We start from the raw sequence: 8,239 nt of genomic DNA, 5'->3' as shown, positions 1-8,239 counted from the left end.
AATGAATCTACCTTTCATTGGTAAACTGGAACAAGAGCAGACCATTCAGCTTAATTGACTACCCTTCCCAACATCCACCGCCCACACGCCCCCCCCCCCCCCCCCCCCCACACCCTTGGGCCGTGCCTTGGTTATCCTGACTTATATTCCTCTCCTAATCCAAATGTACTCCCAAATTTTCAAATGAATTGGCTGCTTATCTCACTGTTGTTTATGAGATGTTGTTGGCACAGATTCCCTGCTACAGTTGCCTTTGACCGTGCCTTCAGCTCCCCTCTCGATTCTCTACCCCCTCCTCGCTCCCTCCCTTCCCTCCCCTCACCCTGACCATTTCCCCCCTGCTCGGTTCCTGACCCAACTGTACAGCGCCTTGGGACGTCCTCCCGACGTGAAAGGCGCTCTATAAATGGAATCTTGTTGTTGTTGGGTCCAAAGCCCTGACTCCCTTGGGAACCTGGCAGCCAAACGGCCGTGAAGTGAGTGACCAATATTATTTGGGGGATTGTTGGCCAGGACATTGGGAGAAACTCCTTTCTCTTTTCCAATAGTGCCATTGGATTCTAAACATCCACCTGAAGAGGCAAAGACAGGACCTCGAATTGATGTCTCATCTGAAGGATAGCATCTCTGACAATGCTATATGAGCTCAAGGTACAAATGATACTTATCAACTAGTTTTATTTATATTAATGATATAGATGTGCACAGCAATGTTTTATTATCTGCAAATAGATGGTCTGACTTGGGATTTTGGAGTATAGCACAATCTTTCCAATACAAATACCTGTAACTTCGTGGTCTAAGCAGTTTTATTTTTATTCTTTCCTCCAATCTTCTTCTGTCTTCTTTTTAACTTTCGGCTTCTCTTTTCCTTCGACTGAGGTACAGTTGCATATGTGGTCCCTCACTTTATGTGTGGTTCTTGGTGGTGAGTAGTGGCAGACTATGGCACTATAGGTGCATCATATCTGAGCCTAATCCTGCCCTCACCCAATGTCTACAAGAGTACACTTTTTATAGGAGGTCCCTGAATTGTGATCATGAGCAGGAATCTTGACGGATTTTCTCCTTCCTAACCCAGAGGTACTGAGGCCAATTGCTGCCCTAGCTGAGATCAGCTAAGTTATCACAGAATATGACTTGTTAAGTGGGTTTCCAAGGTTGTGTGTATCAGAATTAAACTTCAGTAAGATTATAGAGTAAAATTTCAACACTCTCCTCCTTCCTCACCAACAAAAATGTTCGGAAGTAGTGCTATCCTGGGGGAAGTGTGCAGTATAAATGCAATCTATTGTTCTGACGATTTGAGAAATTTATATGATTTCAATGCTAACACCACCTTTTACATTGTGTAATTTGTGGTGTCTGCGATACATTTGCTTGAGAGCAAATATTTTTTAAGATAGAAAACATAGCTCTACTGATGGTGCTATGCAGTGCTATGGGCTGCACTACATACAGGACTACAAGACCCAGGTTCAGAGGTTGATTCAGCTGATCTGAACCAGGAGGCAGTGAGGGTACTTACATGTGGTCACTCATCAGCAAGCCTGGACTCACAGCAAGAAAATCTGATAAAGGAATGTCAGGTGGGTTTCTCCTGTTTTGATGGTAAATGGATGTTCAATGAGGTCTGGATCCATCTCACCTGTGACACCATTCAGAGTCAATCCAAAACTAGAACTCTTTTCACTTGCATCTTTGCATCGCTTCCTTCCCTCATCTCATTTAAGGCCATCTCAATACCTACCTTTTTGACTGGGCCTTCGATCATCCTTCCTCTCCCACCCCCTCTGCTCCCACCCCAGCTTGGGTGTACAGCCAGCAATGTCAAGCACCTTGGAACATCCTCCCAATATGCTATATACGTGTAAATTTTAATTTGTAGCTTCTTTCCTCATCCCTTCAAATGACAGCTTGAGTAAAGCAACATTTAAAGAAAGGCATGTTATGGAAAGGGAAAAACTGGAAGGCAGGGCTATATATTAAAGAATCTGACTGAATTAGAGACATTTTAAGTTTGGGGTGGGTTGGCAGTAAAATTTTGATTACAGTTGCAAAGAAGACTTTTAATAACACCTTAAAACTTCTCAAAGTGCCTCGCAAGTCATTACTGGCGAGACTGATGTCTGTTCTATCCTATGTGAAGTGAACAAACTAAATGCAAGTCATTGCTGTTGTTGTTACTGCAGACGTGGCATGTTTGTTAATGTCGGTTTGGTCTCTTTTATTTATTATTAATAATAAACCCAGCATTTGATATAACGTTATTGTGATACCTCAAAGTGCTTCGTAGGTACAGTGAAGCATAGTGAAGGTGTATATAGGCAAACACATTTTAAGATATTTATATTTTTTAAAAATCTTGCTTTCAATGGTATATTAAATGTTAAAAGAAAATGTTTTTTACGATTAATTAAATAGCAAATTTCAACTAGTTGTTTTTACTTTAACTGAGAATAGTTGCACCTATAATAGAGTGACCAGATGTGCCAGATTTTCGGGTTCAGTTACTGGATGAAATATTGTGTCCCTGATCAAATTCGCCCGGTCTTAACAGCAAACTGAGCAAGAACAATAAAATTCTGAAACAAATACACTCATCAGAGAAATACAGCCATTAATCCAACAAGCTTCTCTAATACTTTTTTATATATACTATGTATATATATCGTTCTCTAAGTATCATATGTATATGACACTTAGTGGTTAAAACACTTGCCCCGCAGGCGAGAGGACCTGGGTTCAATTCCTGGGCAGGACGAAACATTGGGCAAGTTTCCTAAACCCACATGCCTGTTCACCTAGCAGAAAGTAGGAACCTGGTTGTTAGTCGACTGGCGGATCGCTTTCCCGGGAGTAATAATCCCTTCCAAAAATGTTTTTAAAATAACTAATAATTTGGTCACTCAATCCACGACTGTTTGTCGGACACTGCTGTGTGCAATTGGCTTCAGCGTTTCACCCACAATATATAGTCAAGTCACTTTACAGTATATTCTGTGAAGTGCTCGGAGATCTTTTGAAAACATGGTAAGGCACAATATGAAAAGCAAGGATTATTATTATTATTATTGTAATGCAGTAGCTGAGGTTGAAGCCGGAGTTGGCACTGGTTGTAGTGAATGGATTGCACAGAGCAGAGCACAGCATTTGCTGCAAACAGCAGATTGAGGGTCTGGGACAGGGTGTCAGCGCGCTCTCTGCCCTGCCCTGGGCGGCAAATCAAGCCAAATTTATTCTTCCCTCCTCTCCATTCTCGCCTAAAAATGCAGCGTTTTTTTTTGTGTGTGGCTGTTGTTGATGTTAGCTGCAAACATCAACCAGCTTTTCTTTTCCTTTTCTTTCCTTTCTTCCCGGCTCCAGGGAACGTGTCAGCCGCTCGCAGTGAGGAACAGAGGCAGCAGCGGTTCGCACACAAGCTCCCCCACACCTGTAGCCCAAAGTCTACCAAACACTGGTCCCAAAGTAGCCCAATATTATGTGTTGTCTCCTATGGTTCGCAGCAGAATCGCCAATTTATGTCTAATGCTTTTGAAACTGAAGGAAAACAATGTCTTGCAGGTTTGAATTAACAATTTAAAAACTGGGCACCTGCTCAAAAACATTTTTTTCACACACAGTACAGAAAAAAAAATACACGCCAAATTGGGCAGAAAACCCGCCCCAATTTGGCACCATTACACACATAGGGTACTACTGCCAACATAGCCTGCACAACTTTTTACCAACTAACTTCAACACACACATCTCCTTTTAACGCTTTGCTCTGCGCATCTCTTTCCACAAGAGAAAAAACAATACATATTTTAATAATATATATTTTGGAGCAGCATACAAAAATTGATAAAAAGTAATAAATAAAATAAATAATAAATAAAAGCATAAATAAATTGAGCAATTGATCCTCCCAGCTTTCCAAACCGAGGTAGTCATTTGGGAAAGAGCAAAGATTGAAGAGGGAAATAAAAGTGCAACTAACAATTGGTTTTGAACCTATTCCACCATTTGGCAGTTGAAATATATGACATTATCTTGCAGATTCAAAGTGTTAATTATCCTTGAATCCATTAAGAAACAGAGCATCTCTCAACCCTTGGTATTAACAAAAGCCTCCATTAGCTTTGAAGATTATTTTACTTATTATTTTAATAATGTGGTCACTCAATCCACGACTGTTTGTGGGACACTGCTGTGCTCAATTGGCTGCCGCATTTCGCCCACAAAATATACAGTCTTTAAAATAAACTTATTTAAAATAAAAAATAAACTTTACAGTATATTCTGTGAAGCACTTTGAGACGTCTCAACGAAGATATGCGGCGCTATATCAAATGCAGAGCTATGTGTATGTATATATATATGAGATGCATATGATACATACATGCAACATATTTACTTGTGTATATTAGTCATATCTACGCAACAGCATATTTATCATATTTATGCAGCAGAAATGTATATATAATCGTATGCATTGCTCCCATAGTGTAATGGTTAGTGCACTCGCCTCACAAGCGAGCGATCTGGGTTTGCTTCATGGGCAGGGTGAAACCTTAGGCACGTTTCCTTACTCCACACCCCTCTGTTTACCCCGCAGTACGTAGGAACTCAGTTGTTAGTTGATTGGCGTAAAAAAATTGGTCACTCAATCCATGACTGTTTGTGGGACACAGCTTTTCGCAATTGGCTGCCGGGTTTCACCCACAAATACACAGTGAATCCACTTTACAAAATATTCTGCAAAGCGCTTTGAGATGCCTCAATGACGTGATAAGCCGCTATATCAAATGCAAGGATTATTATTATTATTATATTATGTGCAACAGAGTGTATGTATACAGTACTATACATTTATGCGACAGAGGTGTACATATATTCATACATATTTATTGCAGACAATATGCGCATGTTTTGTGCAGCAGAGGTATACATAATATATACTTTTATATAGTGTGTAGAAAAGAACATTTCATTGAAAGTTTAGACAGAAATCAGGAAATAAATGCAGTTGGAAACACAGAGGCCAGAAAAGGATTGCAGGATAATCAGCGCAACAGCGAGAGATGGAACAGTATTATTTATTATTAAGGTGATGATTTTTTTTGGGGAAAAAAAAGAAACAACTTTCAAACAGACACGTGAAGTCTGCGACGGATTACTTTAAGGCGCGCGCGTGTGGAGCTTTTCACTACAGTCAGTAAGTGGGCGGTTGCCGCTTCGCCGGAGCGGAGGTATACTCCGAGTGGCAGTGGTGGAGGGGCTGCAACTGGCACTTCTTTCTCTACCTCTCTACCAAACTTGCTGCTCGCGGCGGAAATCCCGCCTCAAGGACTGGGAGCGACAAAGACACAGAGCACCAGAGAGAGAGAGAGAGAACCAGAGAGGGACCTGGAGAGCTCCAGGGCACAAGCAGCGCCCCCCACTGGCCTGGAGGAGCATAGCTGGATCCTGCAGATTGCTCCTGAGGCTTTGCATTGTGATGGAAGAATAACAATCTCATCATATTTATGATCATTCTAATCTTCCGACATTATTCCAAATAATAATCCCTCCAAAACCAAAAACAATAATAAATTGGTCATTTTCAATCCATGACTGTTTGTGGGACATTGCTGTGCGCAATTGGCTGCCGCGTTCGCCTACAAATATACAGTTAATTCACTTTACAGTGTGTTCTGTGAAGCGCTTTGGGACGTCCTCCTGACGTGAAAAGCGCTATATCAAATGCAAGGATTATTATTATTATTATTATCAATAATTCACCGTTAACCATTACCGTCGTGTGAATGACTCCCGATCCATTTGTAATGATAACTTGCGTTTCACGCAGCGCCTTCGACGCGTCTTAAAAGAGCTTCGCGGGATTTCGCTGCGAAGTGCGTGGACGGTGGTGTGTTTGCGGGTGAGCGCGACGGCCCCAATGTCCACAGAACAATAATAATAATAATCCTTGCATTGGATATCGCGCTTTTCGCGTCATCCAGAGTCGCCTCAAAGCGCTTCATAGAATAGACTGTAACGTGAACAAAACACAAAACACTGCAGACGCCGGAAATCTGAAAACAAAAACAGAAGTGGCTGGGAACACTCAAAGGTCAGGCAGCATCTATGGAGAAAGGAAAGCGAGTCATCGTTTCGGGTCAGTTCTGACAAAGGGTCGTTGATCCGAAACGTTGACTCACTTTCCTTTCTCCGTAGATGCTGCCTGACCTGTGAGTGTTCCCAGTGACTTCTGATACTGTAAAGTGAATTGACTATATTTCTGGGCGAAGCGCGGCAGCCAATTGCGCACAGCAGTGTCCCACAAACAGTCGTGGATTGAAGTGACCAATTTTATTGTTTTTTTTTCTTGAGGGATTATTATCAGGCGTGTGGAGTAAGGAAACTTGCCCAAGGTTTCACCCTGCCGGGAATTGAACCAATGACTCTCGCTTGTGAGTTGAGTGCTCTAACCACTGAGCTGCAGGACTCCCACCCCTTTAAAAGCACCCATCATCACTCTAACTTAAAAAACCCTCTCTGGACCCATCCCTGCTCTCAAATTACCACCCCATCTTCAATGTCCCGCAAACAGCCATGAAGACTGATTTTATTTGGGGGATTTATTGAACAGAAAACTGGGAGAAACTCCCTTCTCTTTCCGAATAGTACCATAGGATCTTTAACTCCTGCCTGAACAGGCAGATGTGATACCACATCACATGCCACGTTGTTCCTCCCAATTCCCTTCCTCATTATTCCAAGATGAATCTTCATTTGTTTCCTCTATTTTCAGCCATCTCCACTCCCTCAAGGCACAGGTGGGTGCCGCTCAATGCACGTGGCGTAAATCTAATGTATGGTCCATCAGCAGACTATCTGGATCTTATAAAAACTTACCACTCTGCCCTCGCCCTCGCTAAATCGTCCTTCTACTCCAAGAAATCTTGGAGACCAAGGACAATCCCAGGCTTATCTTCTCCTTCCTAATCAGCTCCGCCGCCCACCCTATCACGCCTCACTCACCTGTTCCTCCAACACCAACTGTGAGGTGATGCTGGACTTCCTCAAAACCAAATGTGAGGGGATCTGCTCAGCTGCCTGTGCTCTTCTGTCTTCTCCCCCCTCCCCATCTCCCACTCCCAACCCGGCCCCTACCTATTCCTCCTTCCACACCTTCGAACCTGTCTCCCCCTCCTCTCACCACCACTATAACCCACATGAAACCGACCACCTGTTCCCTCAACCCCATTCCTACTCCTCTCCTTATCTCCCAGCTCCACCTCCTTGCCCCTCTAAACATAGACATCATAAACCTCTCCTTGTCTACTAGCACCGATCCCACCCCAATAAAAACAGCCGTCATCACTTCTATCCTTAAAAAGACCTCCCTGGATCCATCCCTGCTCTCAAATTACCACCCCATCTCCAACCTCCTTTTCCTTTCCAAAGTCCTGAAACGAGTCGTTGCTTCCAAGCTTCGTTCCTTCCTCTCCCACTATTCCCTTCACGAACCCCTCCAATTGGGTTTTCCATGTTGCCCACAGCACAGAAATAGCTTCGATCAAAGCAATAAATGACATTTGTCCATCTGCGACCAAGCCTCTATCCTCCACCACCTCTCCTCTCACCTCAACCTTCAGGGTTTTGTCCTTGACTGGTTCAGATCCTACCTCTCACATCATCTCCACTTCATCTCCACAAATGATTCCTCCTCTAGCCCCCGCACCATCTCGTACAGCATTCCTCAGGGCTCTGTCCTTGGTCCCCTCCTCTTCAATACCTAGATGCTCCCTCTTGGTGACATCGTCCGCAGATATGGGGTCAACTTCTACATGTATGCAGATGACACCCAACTCTACCTCTCCGCCTCCACCCTTGACTCCAGAACCACTGCTGTCCTGACTGAATGTCTGCCAGACATCAAGTCCTGGATGAGAGCTAACTTTCTTCAGTTGAACGTCAACAAAACCGAGGCTCTCCTGATTGGCACCACCTTGCTAAGCCAGTCCGGAACCTTGGCGTCTTGCTTGACCCTCTACTATCCTTTCTACCCCACATTCATGCCATGACCCGCTCTGCCTTACCCCACCTCCGCAACATCGCCCGGCTCCACCACTGTTTCACGCCGCAGGCCGTTGAGACCTCCGCACACACATTCATAATATCCAGACTTGTCTATGCAAACTCCCTGCTTGTCAGCCTCCCCAACTCCTCCCTCCATAGGCTGCAGATCATCCAGAAGTCTGCAGCCCAT

This window comes from Callorhinchus milii, unplaced genomic scaffold (assembly GCF_018977255.1).
Source record: "Callorhinchus milii isolate IMCB2004 unplaced genomic scaffold, IMCB_Cmil_1.0 Scaffold1, whole genome shotgun sequence".
Classification (NCBI taxonomy): domain Eukaryota; kingdom Metazoa; phylum Chordata; class Chondrichthyes; order Chimaeriformes; family Callorhinchidae; genus Callorhinchus; species Callorhinchus milii.
This window is presented reverse-complemented; position numbering follows the sequence as displayed.